Raw genomic sequence first — 17,361 nt, forward strand, 5'->3', positions numbered from 1 at the left:
CAGTGCTTCTGGAGTATCTCCCAAGCATCTTTGGCGCATACACAATTGGTTATTAAATTAAACATCCTTGTGTCAACAGATGAAAATATAGCATTGAGAGCCTTGGAATTAAAGTTTGAAGTTTGCACTTCATCGACAGTCCATGTACTTTCAGGTTTGAGCCGTGTGTCTCCATCAGCATCCTCGAGTTTTGGTGGACTACAACCATCAAGTACACGTTGCCAAGCTCTTTCTTCAATGGATTTAATAAAAACCCTCATCTTTACTTTCCACAACGCATAGTTTGATCCATCCAACACGGGAGGCCTAAAAACAGTATTTGTTGATCCTTCCATAATTCTTTTTCACTCTGAAAACAAAACAAAACAGGATCTCACTTAGTAGCGTCAAGTGGAGGCTCTGATACCAATTGAAAGTTCTGTTTCCACAGTGTATGTGTGAGTTGAGAGTGAATGTTGTGTGTTTCAGAATATAGGTGTTGTGCGTAGGTTTTGTAACACCCACGACAACATGCACCGGAAATTATAATTTTAACACACCTATACGTAGCTGGAATAATGATAATAATAAGAGAGATGAGATATAAATTATGCACAAGTATTTGATACTTGTGCGGTGCCTCAGGGCAAAATAATTCACTAGAAAAACTTGTAAGTTTACAAAAACCACTACTAGTGAAAGAATCAAACAACTCCCTTATAAAGGCGAGTAACAAATTGCATCCTAAACCTCTAACAAACCGTATAACAAAACTATATAGGATGCATCAACTGAGAAGTGAAAAAAAAAACTTCAACACTCAACACACTAATCAACACCGTGATTAGGTGTTGTCTTCGGATGTTGGCAGCACTTCACAGCAACAAGTTATCAATCACGAGATGGCTACAGTCTTGAAAAACTCTCCAAACTCCTTCGTATGTCACTCACTCCTTTTACACCCGTCTCTCCTATTAAAACACACACAGAGTTTTATTAGAAAAAACTCCTTAAAAGATCTCATATGTAATGCCCTAGATTTTATATCTTGTTAAGCGAAGATTATAGAATTTGAATTGATATAATTATAGACGGGCTATTACGAGATCAAATTGGGCCAAACATATGAAGTACACAATTGGTGGACAGAAATGCTGGCGCCCGAGCGGTAGTTTTTGACCGCCCGAGCGCCAAAGGTACATTCAGAAATATTCGGACAGAGAAGGCCGCGCCCGAGCGGTAAATTATTACCGCCCGAGCGCGCTTGTATAGATTGTGAGGGCCGAGAGTTCCGCGCCCGGGCGGAACTTTATGTCCGCCCGAGCGCGAGACATGCAGACGGGAAAAATGACATTTGGCTTGTCGCATGTTCGTGTATGTATATATATATATATATACAGCAACGAAAATCCCTCAGAATATTAGGAAAGTTGGGAAAACTTTGTTGAAAATCCTTATGCCTTTATATTTCAATCCGTCCGTTAGATTTTAAATCCGACTTCGGTACCGAGCTCCTATCGACGTAGGCTACGACTGGACGTAAGTTTTATTACGTTTTGACATGTTTGGAAATTATGATGTTGTTAGAATTGAATAGACGTCATATATATTGTTCTTGGCATGTTAGACAGCATAGAATCGAAGTCGGATTAAGAAACGGACTGAATATGGAATTGTTATGAATTTCAGAGTTAAATTGACTGAGATGTGATGTCAGATTTGTACAATGGGTGTTTATAAATTATTAGAACTGGTATATACTTGTGTGGTATCAATGGTATCGCAAGATTGTACGGTTGTACCGTCAGAATTTGATAAAAACAGAGATGTTGTGAATTGATTAAGAATATTGATACAGCATATTGATATTGTCATTGCCAGATTGAGTATTGACAGACCTTGTGTTCGAGACTTTGACAGATTCAGAAAGACAGCAAGAAAGGTATAAATAAATGTTGATTCGGGATTGCACAACTCGAGTTAGGTTTGACTTGAGTTTCCCTAAATCACATACTTTATTTTATTGCATTGATAATTGCAGATTATCAGACTGATATGTTAATGTATTGACTGAGAACAGAGTCAGAGTCCGAGTCTAGGGCAGATCAGCCTAGCTAGGGCAGAACCGCCGAGTCTTTCTCAGAACCGATAAGACTCTAGACTTATGGTGTATCGGAGAGCCTTAGATGTAGATCGACGTCTATCTCAGACACTCGATACAGAATACCAAAGTCTAAATTATATTGGGATACCTAGATTTGAGATAAGATAAGATAAGATTAGATCACGAGTCATGGATTAATGTAATCAGATTAGATACATGTTATGATGTTTGTTTACGCTGTTATATATGTTTTATATGATTGCATTTAATACATTGTTTATACTGGGATATTTATATCTCACCGGAGTTATCCGGCTGTTGTCTTGTTTGTATGTGTGCATGACAACAGGTGGGACAGGTACAGGGTCACAGAGGTGAAGACAGATCGAGATTAGAGTGGTGATTCCGGACTTGGACTAGAGATAGGGTTTAAACACTTGATAGTAGTTGTTAAACCTGAGTATGCATGATTGTATATTTTATCAGAGTAACACTTTTATACTGCTATGTATAGGAGTTTGATTCCATTACCTTCCGCAATTAAAAAAAATAAAATTTAGACCATGTTTACTATAATTGATTTATTAGTCCCAATCATGATTACAAAGATGATTAGCGTTCGGGTCCCCACATTATATCTTAAAGATATAAGATTCCATATATTAAAGATATTATGACTCCCAAATCTACACGAGATCGCATCATAAATTAGAGATTATTCTCAAGTCTAAAAAGGCAAAACATTAGAGATATTAATAAGAAAACTATATCAAGGAATTTAATTCCTTTCAAATTATATAATTAATTTTTTTTATAGATAAAATGTAATTTATTACGTTAAGTTCAAGCTCTCAGACTCCTCCATGATGTATTATATAAGAAACTAAGCAGTCGGAGTGTACATGAGTTGTATGTGCTTGATATATATTACTCCACATAAATTTACAATATTTTTTATTGTAAAATATTTTAATAATTAACATTAAATTTAGCTTTCATCATATATGGAAAGTAACATGCATGAATATTTTTTGAGTAGTTTTTGATTGGTGGGTTTTGAGTTAGTTTTAATTGTTTCCAACTTTCCATATAAACATAAAGGAGGTAAGAATTACGGAAAATGTTTCACCAAAAAGAGTATAATCGAGATATTTCACCAATATACATAAATAATTAAGCAATAAATTTCACATTTTGTTTTGTTACCAGCCACAACCCGAATTCTCCATGTCACTTCAGGCTCATGAAATTTTACACATAAATATATTTTTAAAAATCTTGGGCTCTTTAGGAATTATTAAGAATTTAAAAACTTTTAAGGTATTTTTTGCACTTTAATGATTTATTTTAGGATTCACTTGCCAGAAAAATCAACAAATTAAACTGGTAAAACCTGGACTAGTTTTTGTGTATCCAATAGATCAGAAAAGTTCATTTGCTTCTGATAATTTGTTGAACCACCAAAGGTACAAAAACGTCAAGGGACATTAGTAGGTTGTTTTCAAACAATTCTTGGCCTCGAAATGGCATAAACTTTGACCCTCGTTTATATTTAGTCGATTGAGTTTAGCAAATTTTGATAGTCTATTCTGAAAAACTTTCAAAACTAATGTTGTCTTAATAGTGATGAAGATAATGATTTAATTCATGTCAAGTCGGGAATGATGATGACAAATCCGATCCACTTCGTCACAACTTCTAGATTATTTGAAGTGAAGACTTGGGCTAGAATGAAGATTTAATGTGCACGTGATGAGAATTTTCAGGTCAATTAGACAGAATCGGATAAGAGGACCTGATGATGAGACTTGATCACCGCGGAGATTAAATGAGGAATCTCCAATTAGAAAAAAAAAAAAAAAAAACCCCGGAGAATGGAGCTGGAATGGGGAAGACATCTCTGTCCCAGTGTCATCCTTAGTCTAAACGACCAAAAATTATCTCCATCAAAAAGCAATCAAAGTATTATTTCTCTCAGATGTAAAATACTTAAGTGACATTATTAGTGTTTGCTATAATTTTAAATCTGTTTTTCTTAATTTAACTGAAAAATTAAATCCTTTTTTGGTGAGCATAAATAATTTAGAATAAAATTGTAAGTATAACGAAGATATTTATTTATTTATTTTTGAAACCCTAATATAGGGGGGGAGGGATCGAACCCTTGCCATTTTCATGAGGAGAACAATTTGAGAACATTCGGGTACGGTACTCAATATTTGACCCGACCAGATCGAGTTATTTTATATATATATATATATATATATATATATATATATATATATATATATATATATATATATATATATATATATATAGTTTTGATATCCTGCACACCTATCGTGCACATATTTGTGAGCACTGATGAGGTGTCACTCACCCATTGGATGCGCAATTTTTCTATATTTCATCACATCCAATAATTCAAAATTGATTGAGAAAAAACAAAACATTTGATTTCATGTTTGAACATTTTTGAAACTTAAAAACAGAATTAATTAGAATTCGACATAAATTTTGAATTTGAGCTCAATTGATTTAGTCTTACTTAATTGAGCTCGATCAACCAAATTTTCGAATATCTTCTTGAAATTAAACGAATTGTTTGATTTTTAATATATTTACAAAGAATTAAGAAAATATGTTGAAACTCACGAGTAACTCAGGACTATCTAGCTAACAAAGTAATTAAACTTAATTGTGTCATGACTTCTATATTCTATACCTAGTTTTCGCTTCCCATTCTGTTAAAGTTTTGTGAATTAGCATACTTGTGAATTGTGACTTTTATAAGCATGTTGAAAATGTCACGTGAACATTATTTAATTTATTTATAAGAGCTGAAATAGGTAACTCTATAATATTTGATGATATTTATACTAATATACTTAAAATATTTGTGTTGAGGATCGAAGTTGAGTTTAGAGGGGGGGTGAATAAACTCTACACGTTTTTCGTTCTGATGAGGTACTAAAATCCTGTTAAGGATAGTAGTTGATCTTGTGCGAATACTTTCACCTGATTACAGTAAAACGTGCGGAAACAATCTGATGAAGTAGTTGAAAAACAATAAAACAGTAGGCAGCAGTTGTTTATGGAAGTTCGAAGATAAATTCTTCTACGTCTCCCCTTCTTCTGTTTCCAGAAGGTATAACTAAAAGACTTTGGATATTACAGTACAACACTTGTACACACCCACTTCAGAAGGACTTACACCTCAACCTACTGAAACTCTTAGTTTGTCAACTCAAAAAAATGCGAAACACAAAGTTCTGAAAAGACTCTTTTCAGATTACAGACTCTTCTTGATAAAGTATAAGTGATGTAAAGATTGTGAAGATTGTAAGAATTAGTAGCACAAGATGATCTATTAAAAGATCAGATACAAGCTATGAAGCGTGTGCTACTTTTCTTTGTGTTGAACTTTTTAAATGCTCAAGGAATTCTGATATTCGTCTGATAAGAGAGAAGCTTTGTTCCTTGAAAATGATAATAAGCGAAGTGTCGTGTCGAACAAGGATTTGATCCAAGTATATATATAATCGACTGAGTTCAACGTTCACAATCAGAGAAGTCTTCAGATAACTGATCAAATCAGCTTTATTACCGAAACAAGTTCCTGCAGAAAAGTATAAAACAATCAGTCTTGTTTTATACTTAATTGGGTAATATGCATTAAATGACTCCGTATAGTATTTAATGCTGCAATTAATACTATTACTAGGAACTCTTTAACGGTAACAATTAAGATAGCAACGTTAGAAAACGTTCTCTACTGGTTTCGTATTGTTATCAATTTCTACTGGTTTAGTTTTACTAGAACAGCAGCTACTGATAAGTTATTCTGTTTGTTCTGGTCTGCTGGTCTACTGGTTTTAGTTATCATCGCCACAACAAAATTCATGTCTAACAATTTGTATTAATAATTATGAAATTATGGCATATTTGATAATATATTTTAATATAGTCTTTTATATATTTATATATTTTCAAAAAAATTTAAAAAATTGTTTTTGTACCGTCAAGGCAAACGTTTAGATATTTTCAAGATCTGTAGTGTTTTTCATAATATAATTTGATATATTTTTAGCCTTTGAATCGTCGATACATGATATAAATTTTCATTATAATATAAGAGAATCACGTCATCTACTTCACATTGAGTACAGAGTTAGCGGTTGTTATAAAGTAGAAAAATTGATGGGATAATTTATAAATGGAGATAGATGCAAATAATCGAACCATTTCACTTTATTGACAGTAGTTGTAAGGACCGTGTATCGTATTATCGTAAATCTCATATGATTATCGATAATTAATGAAATTGTCATGTGATTATGTATTTGATGTATATCATGACAATGGAATTGAGAAACAAATATTGTACATGAATTGATGTTGTATGAATTTGATTTGAAAGACCGGACGCCAATACGTACAAAATCAAACATTCTGTACAGAACATGTGGCGCCCGAGCGGTAGAAAATTACCGCCCGAGCGCCAGGGTATCTGAAATGAGTATTCGGGCAGAATACTTCGCGCCCGAGCGGTAGTTTGTTACCGCCCGAGCGCGATGTAAATCATGTTCTCAGCCAGAATATGCCGCGCCCGAGCGGTAATTTCCTACCGCCCGAGCGCGGTGCAATTGTACTCGGGGGCAGAGTGTCTCGCGCTCGGGCGCGAGAATTCTACCGCCCGAGCGCGAGAAGCGGTGGAGTGATAAAATCGAGAATTCTGTACGTTTTCTTTCATTTTATCCTTACGCCTTCGAGAGTTATCGAGAGAATTTGATTTCTTTCTTCCAAATCGACTTTGAAACGCCGTCTAAACGCGAAACAAATTATATATTTGTTATCTGCGCCTTGAGAGCTTCTGACTGAGGTAATTTTCTTCCAGTTCCATCAGCTTTAAATATCAAGGTGCTGGAATATTATGTATTTGAAGTTGAATTTCTGATATGTAGTAGAATATCCGACAATAAACTCGTATTCGAAGTCGGAATTGAATTATGATATGATTTTGATTTGATATGAATTTTTGAAGTTTCAAATAATATTTGAAACTCATATTAATGGTTTTGAAGCGTGTTATTGATTGGAATGAATATGTTATTGATGTAGATCAAGTATTATATCAGTATCTTCAGGCTACATCAATTGGAACAAAGAATTGAGGTATGTTGCGACCGGGTAACATACGACAGGTATCTGTATTATATGATATATGATTGGATTGATTTGATTGGATTGGAATACGTGTCTATGTGCCTATTTGATGATTTGATGTGGCATACATGACAATGAGATTGGAGTATCGATGTATAAAATAAATGTTTTGTTAACACACATCATTTTATGCATACATCGATACATGACATGCACGTTGAGCTATGATCCTTGGATACCCTGATATGATTTGATTGGATTCCGGGGTTTGTGAACACAATCGCTATGCCGGTATTATATGACCCGTAAAGCATAGACAATTGTGGCCCCATATGATTGGATATGAGATGTGGGATTGACGACGCTTCGTCGACGTTGTCATATGTGTATTCCCATATCGGCCGGTGTGCCAGCTCGAGCATTGATTTGATTTGATAGCGATTCGATTGATTCTGACATGTGCTCAGTGGATGGGCATTTGACCTGATACCTCCACGACATACATGCATTGCATACCATATATCATTGTTTAGATATCTGTGGTATATATGATTGGTTGTTCCATACGGAGCTTTGCTCACCCCCAAGGGGGGCTGTTGTTGTCTTTGTGTGTGGACAATGGCAGGTACTCCAGGATATCAGGAGACCAGATAGGGTACTTCGGGAGGGAGCCACAGCTTGGGCTGAGGTTTATGTTTATGTCTTGTTCCCAGTATATATGTATATGTATCTATATACCGTGGCATGTCCCGAGGATATGAGATGTTTGTATGTGATTGGTTTTGATTATGTGTGGGCGTGTATTATGATTTGAATTTAGATACTATTTTTAGTATTTAAATATCAGAAGAGATATTTTGGGCTCATTATAAAGAAATTTTAAACTCGTTTTCCGCTGTGATTACTTAACCCTAATCAAATTGTGTTGTAATAACGATTAGGAGCTAAGGGCCCCACACAGTAGTGTAATTAAGTTTTGTTTATGACATTTTCGTAAATAATGTGATTATTTTTTACATTCTTACCTCAATATTTTTTTCCTCTAGAAAATGGTATTCAAAAAGCCCTATCTTTCTCTTATAATAAGGGTATTTTTTTATATTTTATTAAAAAGTTAGTATTAGAATAACTTATTTATATACCAAACACTCTATTTTTAAAAAATTATGCCGTTCACTTTTAAGAATGAGTCTCATGTGAGACCGTCTCACGGATCTTAATCTGTGAGACGGGTCAACCCTTCCCATATTCACAATAAAAAGTAATATTCTTAGAATAAAAAGTAATACTTTTGTATGGATGACCCAAATAAAAGATCCGTCTCACAAATACGACCTGTGAGACCGTCTCACACAAGTTTTTGTCCACTTTTAATCTCAAACAATACTACTGATCACTTTTGATTATTTTTTTTCTCATTTTTTCACAATCTATGAATTTAATTGCTTATTTGACATATCATGATCTTTTGCAAACACACTACTTGAAAGTTGAAACAAATCAACCAAAAATAATCTATCACGTACGTAAGTGGATTTACCTATATTTTGATCAGGGGTATGATCAAAATAGTTAAGGTAATTAACTAAGTTAGTGCACTGTAATAATAATACAGTCAACTCAAACGGCAAGATTTTTATTCAAGCACAATACAAATTTAGAAATAGAAGAGACAAGACTCGAAACATAAAATATCACAAGACAAATTAAGTGCATGAAAGGCAAGTCATTCAAATTATTTAATTTTATTAAAGTAGAGTCCGGTCGGGCAGGGTACTTTATGATGCCAGTTTCACTCATAAACATATTTTGAGATTCGGATATGATGGTGGTAATGGTGATAATGGTTTGCATTTGCTTTTACAACAGTCTGCATCTGTTGAACATAACACACCGACATTTTCAGTGCATTGCAGGAGTTTTCGGGATGGGGCTGCAGTAATAACCATTGAAGACATCGTCGTTCTTATGAATCCCGAATCTGCAAACGATATAAATTCTAAGTATTAATCAACCAAGTGCACGTATTGAGATGGTTAATCATATTAAAACATGTTGAATATCGAATCCGATGATCATATACGAACGACATTTCTATAAAAACCATGCATGGTGATCATTTTAGCTAATTAATCATGAAATAATATTAATATTTGCAGCACTTTTACATACTGTGTGATAAAGAAAAAGAAAAGAACAGTATTGAAGTAAGAGAGTTACTTACTAGGTGTTGAGAGGAGGAAGAGGCAGAAAAAAGCAAGCTTAATGAATGCCTTCTCCATGGATATATGAGTTTAGTTTTACTTGTATTATTTCATCTCCAAATGACTCCTTTAATTTTTATAAGAGGAAATTAGCTTTCGGGCGAGTCAATTTAAAATAGATAAAGAAATAAATTAAGAAAATATTAGCTGGTTTTTATATTATATTATTATATAAAATTCAGGAATCACGATATCATTTGATTGTTGCATGTGTATCGTTTTGTGGATTGGCTGTTTTAATAATTGACCGTGAATCATGTTATAGATTAATAATTATTAGGAAATTAATTGTTTGAAGGACAAAATAATATCAAATACTATTTGTTTTTCTTCAAAACTAAATATAATATTTGTTTTTCATTAGCATGCATGGAACGTCATTTTAAAATTTTATTTTGTATAATTAATGTGTTGCAGAGCAAACTAAGTAAAATATTAAAAAAAATAGTTTCTTGAATAATACATTGACTTTTCATTTGAAATTGTGCGTATCGGGTTGTATAACAATAATATTTATTTAATTTTTTAAATGATGCTGGTAGATATTAATGAAAATCTAAAGTGTTCTATTGACATATTGATCGATCTTTACATATATTTAATTAGAATATAATAACCTTTAAAAATGACATGCCGATATATTTTTTGAAAAGAAAACGAAAATTCAATCGTAGTATTTATTTTTATTTTGTACTAATTTTCTCAAATGGGATGATCTCCCTACTAAAACCACCAATTATGGAATGAGTACTCTTTGTGGTTATTTAAAAAAAATTCAGAGCAATAATTTTTTAACTCGATCATTATCTAGAATTGATAGTTTTCAATCAAGATTCCCACGCAATAAGCGTGATATTATTTAAAGAAGCCTGTGCATTCCATTGACGATAACTTAAAGAATTAACATATTTGACAAAATATCAGATAGTATTCTTTCATTTTTATCTTACCAATGAAAATAATTTTTTCTTATTTGGAAACGTTGAGGATACTTTTTTTTTGGTATCTCGGTTCATTTTTTTTTTTTTGGTATCGACCCCAAGAAGTCCCGGAACACCTGAAAGACCTGATGGTATTTCTTCACATTGGAAGGAAAAACAAGCTTCTTGGAAGAAGCACATTTCGTCATGTTTATCTCGGTTTTAATAGTGAGAACGGGCAAATGTGCGCTATTAAAGAAGTTAAAGTTGTCTCGGATGATCAATCTTCAAAGGAGAGCCTAAAGCAACTGAACCAGGAAATAGCTTTGCTAAGTCAGCTTTCGCACCCAAACATTGTTCAATATCACGAAAATGCTCTGATACCACTTGATATGATCGGTTAATACAATTGAGAGTGTTTAGAAGGAAGAGTTCAATAAACACTCTGTTTTTTATTATTTTTTGACGGATGAATCGGTCTTTAGATTGATTGATCCTGAAATCTTGTTTGCCGATATAAATCAGTCAACTAATAATAGTGCAAAAATAGACTGAAATATAGATTGAATACTCAGTGTAGAATATTGTGAAAACTGAATAAGTAATCAATTAGAACACACGAATTTTATGGATGTTCAGAGTCTTCAAATGCTCTTACGTCACTCCTTCTATCTCAAGGACATTTTTCCACTAAAAGCCTTTGATGTATACAACATATTGTAATAATCTACTTCAGTTGGACTTATACACTGTCAAACAAAAACTCTTAGATTTTCAAATTCTTTACAACAGAAAACAGATTTGCTCTTAACAGTAGTCTTATTGCTATACAAAGAAAAGAAGAGCGTATATGTATGCTTTGTAGATTTAGAAAATGCTTGAAGAGAGTATCGCAACTGATCGATGATCGTCAACAGTGTGTTCAGTTGATCAGCTATATATATAGTCTTCGATCCCAACGGCCGTATTGAATGCATTCAATGAAAAATATGCGTTGAATCATCGTTTAAGCTGTTGACTTTATCTGACAGTGGTACGAAATATCAGACTGTTATTGTAAGGCCCGAGATAATAAAGATGATATTATTTTAATCCGAGAGTATGTAATTGGAAACTTTTGGAGTGTTGAATTATATTCCAAGATGTTTGCAATTATTTAGGATTGAAATGGAATTATTTAGGATTGAATTGAATTAAAAAGATTGAGCGGGGGCCAATTTGTAATTAGTGAAAAGTTGAGGGACTAAAGTGCAAATATGAAAAATTGAGTGGGACACTTGTCTTGGTCACCCCTTGAACGTGTCATTGTGCACTTTAAAAATTCAGAATTGCATGAGGAAAACCGAAAGCTTCCATGGAAATTCTCAAGCATTTATTTTCTTTAAAATTTCGATTCGGCAAGATCCGTCTATCAGAATTTGAATCCGACTACAGTACTGTGTTTCTATCAACGTAGGCTACAACTGGACGTAAGTTTTGTTACGTTTAGACATGATTTAAAATTATGATATTGTCATAATTTGACGGGAATCATATATGGTGTTTCTGCTACCGTAGATATGGTATAATTGAAGTCAGATTAAAGAACAGACTGTTTATGAAATTGTTATGAATTTCAGAGTTGATTTAGTTGATATTCGATATCAAAGTTGTGTTATTATTCAGATTATGAATTGTAAGGGTATTGATTATGAATTCTAATATGATATTTATGATGTTGAGGTTGACGGGGTTATTCAGATTTTATTGTTATGCCGTCGAAACATCAGTAGATTAATATTGAGCAGATTTAGTATTGATTGAGATTGATCAGATTCAGTAATGATTTCGATTGTATTGTGATATCATTGATATGAATTAGATTGTATCTTGTTCAGATATGGATCAGATTATATACCGATTTGTGTATTGATCAGAACAGGTCTTGAATTGAGTTATATACTGATATGGTATTTATATGAATTGTCATTATCAGATTGATATGGACAGATTGGAATACCAGACTTCGTCTTCGTCAGACCTGGAAGACAAATGTATAATTCATGTGATATACGGGAAGACATAACTCAAATAAGATCCTATTTGAGTTTCCCAACAAAATCACATACTAGATTATTGTTATATTCTGATATGATTATGCCTTGTTTATATGTTGATATGCTATGCTTTGTTTACAGATTGTTATTCATTGCATTTAAGATAGGGAGTCTTGACAGATCTGTCAAACTTCTAGATGTTCGGTGATATCACAGCTTAGGGGAAGATCATTCTCCTATTGTAGATGTGGATACAGATCAGACCGAAGTCTAGGAATAAGACGTACAGTCACCCCGATTGGGAGGGTAGGTGATAGATCGTCTTATTCACACCGGGATCCCTAGAATTATAGTTGAGTCGAGTCTAGACATGATTTGACTAGCACTGCATGTGTTTATGGATGTGGTTTCATAGACTATGAAACCCATCTTTATTGCTTTCAGTCATGATAGCATGTGTTTATGATTTGATTAAACTGGATGTTTATCTGAATTGAGTTGCATGCATATTTTGATTTGATTTTGTAGATTATGAAATCTATTACTTTTGAATATGTTCATGATAGCATGTTTTATGATTTATATTGTTTCTATACATGCTTACCATGTTTTATACTGGGATTTATTCTCACCGGAGTATCCGGCTGTTGTCTTGTTTTGTATGTGTGCATGACAACAGGTGGGGCAAGATCGGGGTCGAGAAGATGATGAGAGAAGACGAGTTTAGCGTGGTGATTCCGGACTTGGATAGATTTTGTTTTATTACTTGAACGTTAGTAATTGAACCTTAGATTAGTTAAAAGATTGTTGTATCTTTATACTGAATTGTAGTTTTATACAGATATGTATATTATGTAGATGTCATTACCTTCCGCACTTTATTTAAAAATAAAAATTTTTAGACCCTGTTTTATCTTAATTGATAATTAAATCCCAAAGATGATTAATAAGAAAGATCAGCGTCCGGGTCCCCACAGTTATGCTCTGTTACATCTGTTCTGCTTGTGTACGAACTGTCGGTCTGTCGGCTGATACTACAACTGATGTCTTGGCTAACTGATCAGAAGTCAACTGATCAGCGGATCAGTTCAACTGGACATTTTCAGTTCAAACCAATGTCCTTTCAGTTTGGGATACTTTAGTTGACGGAGATTCTTCAAGTTCAGTTAATCGAGGTCTTCAGTTTTAAATATTGATTCGTTAACTGAACTTTTACGACATCGGATTTAAATCTTTTCAGTTACAATTTGTCTGATCAATTTGGTTTTTCAGTTCTCTTGCGAAGATATTTGTCAATCTTTGAAATTTCTAATATTCTAACAAAGGATAGCAAGATACGATGAAAAATTAGAAGTGTTCGAAAAAGAACGACTCTACTTTGAAGATATATAAGGTCTCTGAGACAAACGGTTTAAATGTTTGTGATTATTTTTTGAAATTTGAAAAGTTAGAGAATGACTGTTGGTGGTTCAAATTTATCCGCGTGAAATTAAATACATAATAAAAGGTGGATAATAATTGAATATTCATTAACATATTTAAAGAAATTTTATAATATTTAAAACATCATATCATTCAAAATATTGATATTATTTATGAGAGAGATAAATAGTCAGAGCTATGGTTCAGTCAAACTTTCCTTGAACTCTAGCTGGAAGGAGCAGCTTAAGTTATGGTGTAGTCTCCTTTGCACAAACTCGAGACGGAGCAGCTTGAGTTTTGTACCAATTTATTAAATTAATTCACCAGCTCGACTTTTATTTTCTCTAAACTTATGCATTTAATTTAAATTTATTAAGCCGAGAATATTTCAAAAAATAAGAGAACTTACCATCTGATAATGGCTTAGTGAAGATATCGGTAGCTTGTTGTTCTGTTGATATGTAATCTAGCCGAATATCAATCTTCATTACATGATCTCAGATAAAATGATGTCTGATTTCAATACGTTTTGTCTGAGAGTGAATTAATGGGTTGTATGTGATTGATATTGCACTGGTGTTATCACAGAAGATTGTGGATTCAACGGCTTGAATTTCATAGTCTCTCAATTGATGTTGAACTAGAGTGTTTGTACATAGCAGCTTCCAGCGGCTAGATATTCAGCTTCAACTGTTAATGTGACAATTGATGTTTGCTTCTTACTGAAACATGATATCAGTTTATTTCCAAGATATTGACATGATTCACTGGTTTTTTCCTATTAATCTTACAACCTGCATAAACTGCATCTGAGTAACTGGCCAGATTGAAGCTAGAGTCAACCAAGACCCATACCAGGAGTATCCTTTAAATATCTAAGTACGTGTTTAGCTGCAATGTAATGAGATAATTTAGGATTTTCTTCGAATCTTGCACAAAGACATGATTTTTGGTCGGCTAGTGGTTAATTATATAGCAATGACCAAATTAAACATCTATACATGGTTGTATCAACTGAAGTTTCCCTTTCATCTTTGTATAACTTGTCGAAGAGATCATTGGGGGATGATGTAGCAGCACAATTCTCCATCCTAAACATTTTAGTAATTCCTTGGTATATTTGGCATGCTTAATGAAAGTTCCGGTATCTAGATTTTTGACTTGTAATCTAAGAAAGAAAGTTAATTCTCATATCATACTCATGTCAAACTTATCATGTATAACCTTCGAAAATTTATCATAAAACTCGGGGTTACTGGAACCAAATATGATATTATCAACATAAATTTGTACAAACAATTAATGATCACCCTTTGTGAATCTAAATACAGTTTTATCTATGGTTCCAACAACAAAGTTGTGATCAATTAGAAACTTGAACAATGTATCATATCAAGCTCGAGGACCTGGATCGAATCATGCAATGCTTTATCAAGTTTTAATACATAATCAAGATAAACATGATAAATGAAATCAAGAGTTTAGGAGTTTGTTCAACATAAACTTCTTCATTTAGTAGTCCATTAATAAATGTTGATTTGACATCCATTTGATATACTTTGAATTCCTTAAATACATCAAATGCGAGGAAAATTTTATTTGTCTCAAGTCTAGCTACAAGAGCAAATGATTCATCAAATTCAATACCTTCTTTTTGTCTAAATCATTGGGCATATAGTTTGTCCTTATTTTTTTTACAACTATCCCACCTTCATCTAATTTGTTTTTAAACTCACATCTAGTTCCAATGATGTGTTGATTAGAAGGTCTAAGAACTAAATGTCAAACTTTGTTTCACTTGAACTAATTTTGTTCATTTTGCATAACATCCATCCAGCTAGAATCTGCTACAGCTTCATCTATTTTCTTAGGTTCAATATGAGATATGAATACATCATACAATAATTAATCAATCATTTGCTTTTTAATTCTAAGAGGAGCGATTGGATTATCGATGACAAGCTCGAGTGGATGATTCTCATTCTACAGGAGGCTAGGTCAAAAGGGATTGAAACTTGATATTGGGTAGTTTGATTCTGATTTGAGCTTGCAAAAACATCTCCTTGAGGTAAATCTGGCTGGTAGTTGTCCAACGGCTCGACTTTAGTAGTAGCTTGATTTTCCACAATAATGGCTATAGTTTGTTCGTGATCAAAGCCAAACGTTTTTCTTAAATTTATCTCATCATTGATGTTATCATTGATATTAGTATCATCTAATCTATCATTTAATTAGCAAATTAAAATTATTAGTTGGCCTTAATATTTATTAGTTGTTGACGTTTCTTTCTCAACCAGCTAGACACAACTGGCCACAAGAAAGTGGTTTTTCAAAGTATTGAAGGAGCCGGATGGACTAGTGAACTGTTATATATTCACTTGGATGATCTTTTAACAAATAAAACAGATTATTGAACTGAAGCACATAAATATAATGATTTGTAAAGTAAATAACACAAAATATACGGAAGTTTGAAGACAAAATAATTTTACCTTCTTCACTCAATGAAAAAATTTAATAGAAGAATTTTGTTTTACAAACAACTCATTCCAATTGGGACTTATTCACCGTTAAACTGAAGCTCCTAGTACACTTATTAACAACAAATATAAGCGAGTTGTCTTTATAACTCTAAGTTCGAACAACATAACACAACTCTCTGACAAATAGATTGAACAACTTATATTAAATTGTATTGTTAAATTTCTTGACCTTTGTTCGTAAATTTTTATTGGTTTTTTTTTTTTTATGATGTAGGAACCCGCCGCTGTTACCTTCGATGCGCACTTGCTGTAGTTGGTTTATTTGTATGGATAGATTATATACAATCTTACTCATGTTTAAAGATAATCGAAAAATTTAAATTGAACGAGTCTCAAAGTGTAGAATGGATAATCCAATCCAAATCTGATTGAAAATCTTAATTTGCTTGGTCTAGTTTGATTGATTATTAATAATTGAAAATCTTAATTTGGTTGGTCTAGTTTGATTGATTATTAATAATTTATATTAGTATTTTTCACACACATCAGTATGTACAAAATAGTAAATACAATATAAATATATATGTTTATTTTTATAATCTAAATTAAATTTAAAAATTATTATTAAAAAATATTGGAATGAAATAAAATAAAATTATAAATGATGGATTAGTTTAAATAAATTTAAATATACTTATTAATTTTTACTCCTTTAAAATAGAATCGGAAGTTTATAACAATGAGAATATTTTAGACGAAGTGCAAAAGATTTCAGCTTTCATACGAAAATCAATGACTTTTAGGTGTCATTTTTTTATTAAAAGTAACTACGGGAAGCATACATACATACAGGCGTGTCTAATCCGGGTTGTATTCGTGAATCCATCAAATTTATTTTTTTATATATATTTTTCAAATACAAAATTTAAAATTTTAAAAATTAATTAATCATTAAATTTATATTAATAATATTTAGTAACAAAAAAA

At 32.6% G+C, this 17,361-nt stretch overlaps 1 long non-coding RNA gene across 1 annotated transcript; it reads right to left on the minus strand.

Moving 5' to 3' along the window:
• Positions 1-8,864: 8,864 nt before the first annotated feature.
• On the minus strand, positions 8,865-9,564 carry LOC140809980 (uncharacterized). The gene is made up of 2 exons (XR_012113215.1): positions 9,474-9,564; positions 8,865-9,230 (listed from the first exon to the last, which is right to left on the minus strand). It is a non-coding gene; the product is annotated as an uncharacterized lncRNA (long non-coding RNA).
• Positions 9,565-17,361: the final 7,797 nt, after the last annotated feature.

Source organism: Primulina eburnea, chromosome 13 (assembly GCF_022965805.1).
Source record: "Primulina eburnea isolate SZY01 chromosome 13, ASM2296580v1, whole genome shotgun sequence".
NCBI lineage: Eukaryota > Viridiplantae > Streptophyta > Magnoliopsida > Lamiales > Gesneriaceae > Primulina > Primulina eburnea.